Below are 2,281 nucleotides of genomic sequence, written 5' to 3'. Positions count from 1 at the left end.
TTCCCTACATTTTGCAGTAACTTGTGTCATGATTGAAGAAATTAAATGAATTTTTTTGCCATTTTTGTGTAGTTAACTACTGCAACTACAAATAACTCTGGCCCAAGAAAGGAAAGGATGTTTTTATTCTTATTTTACCATTGTTACTCTAATTGTAACTGCCTTTTGGATAAGAACACAGAGAGACTCCTTGTGTTGTATAAACAAGAGATTTCTCTGTAGGCCCATTTAGACCAGTGTTCAAGCTGTTCATATGTCTAAAAGGTTTAAGTTCTAGACTCTTTTATATGCTAAGTTTATACAAGTCAGATGTTGCAAAAGTAACACAACAGACTCATATTTTTAGACCATCTCTCAAGTCACTCAAATGATCAAGGTGCACTCATATAAATTGTTTAAAAGAAATATACAATCACCAGCCACTTTATTAGGTACACCTGTACACCTGTATGCATTTCAGTGCAACACTTCCACCTTAACATCTGTGTTTATGAAGCTCAAAATGTTTCAGATTTTGGTGAAATGGTCATGAATGTGTAAATTCAATTGTATGGTTATTAGTGAGGTCATAGTTTAAGGTGGTGTTGTACTGTACAGAAACATTGGGGAGGGACATATGTACATCTATGCCCATGTATGGACTTCATTCATTCCATCCCTAGTAAAAGGTTCTGTGGCCGTCACAGAGCATCATGTGGCAACTTCCTATTGAGTAGCATGCTGGCATGGTAAGATGCTGCAGGGCCAGATGAGACATAATGTGAGTTCATCAGGTTGCCACACGGGTCAACAGCAGTGTGTGAGTCACAGAAGGCCTTCTCATCCTCGAGCTGTACCACTTCAAGCTCTCTGAGACAGTGGAGTGGATGTGGTGTGAGGCCGGCGGTGTGAGGCTGTAGAGTCCAGACTGACCATCTGTGATGAAGTGTGCCCTACTGGATTTAAACTAGTCATCTTGTAGTAAATAGTAGCTAATGTGACTTGATAAGAATACACTGATACGTTTTGAATGTTAATTTTATGCTTAAAAAACTGAGGTAAGGATTCCCATTAAATACTAAACCTGCCTGTCTGCCTTGCCTTTTAAAAATGTAACCACATACACAAGTATTTTCAAATTATGCTTTGCAAGGTGCATTTTTGACTCTGACTGTGAATATCAACCTGCTACAATAATGTGATACAGCACATGCACTCAACATTACCCATGGTCTAAACATGAGTAGGTTGAGGCCGATTTGTTTGGCTATTACCAGCCTGACCAGTGTTTGATTGTTTGTTGTGTCTTGTTGCTTTTCTTCTTTTGTCTCTCCTCTATCCACTCACCCCAACCGGTCGAGGCAGAAGGCCGCCCACCAAGAGCCGGGGTCTGTCGGAGGTTTCTTCCATTAAAGGGAGTTTTTCCCCCCCACTGTCGCCAAGTGCTTGCTCAAGGGGGATCTGTTGGGTTTTCCCTATGTAATAATAGTGATAACAGTAAGGTCTAGACCTTACTTTGTAAAGTGTCCTGAGATGACTTTTGTTGTGATTTGGCGCTATACAAATAAAATTTGATTTGATTTGAACTGGCAGACTAACCTGCTATGTAATATAATATAAGTTAATGTACTGAATTGCAATGATGCAATTTTGGTAAAATATTTCAGACAAGCATGGGCACATTGTTTGAGTAGCATATATTTATTATAAAAACCATTATAGATTCAGTATAAAACTGTGAAACAGAAGAAACATTCACAGCAGATCAAGACTGTTAATCATGTTTCCCATATTTGTTTATAGTTCTAGCATGCTGCCATGTAACTGAAATAGCACTAAGCACAGAGTACCGGTACCACTGATGTCATTAGCTCTGCATTCAATACTAATCCACCAGCCAAGGATCACCACAGTTATTAGGGCGACATTAGTGTGTGTGCCAATTTTAAAGCCATGAGGCATTTCATTTTGAACCTCTAATGTTAACCTCACAGTAGATCACCAGGTTTTAGAATACATCCTCTGGAAACTGTGACTGTCTGTACCCAACTTTGTGCCATTCTAACTGCTGGGATATGTCAGTTGTAAGGAAAATGACTGACAATCTAAGCTATGGTCACTCTAATATAAAAGTGCTTGTGCGCATTTGAAAAAGCAGGGACTAGAGTAAAGACTAAAGACTGGTGGTGGGCTGTTGGAGCTGCATCATAGCTCAGGCACAGGTGCATGAGAGGCCAGTTCAGATGGTATTTTTGTAAATGCATTCTTATTCCTGTGTTTTGTTGTTGTTGTCTTGCGTTAA

The sequence above is a fragment of the Monopterus albus genome, unplaced genomic scaffold (assembly GCF_001952655.1).
Source record: "Monopterus albus unplaced genomic scaffold, M_albus_1.0 scaffold116.1, whole genome shotgun sequence".
NCBI lineage: Eukaryota > Metazoa > Chordata > Actinopteri > Synbranchiformes > Synbranchidae > Monopterus > Monopterus albus.
This window is presented reverse-complemented; position numbering follows the sequence as displayed.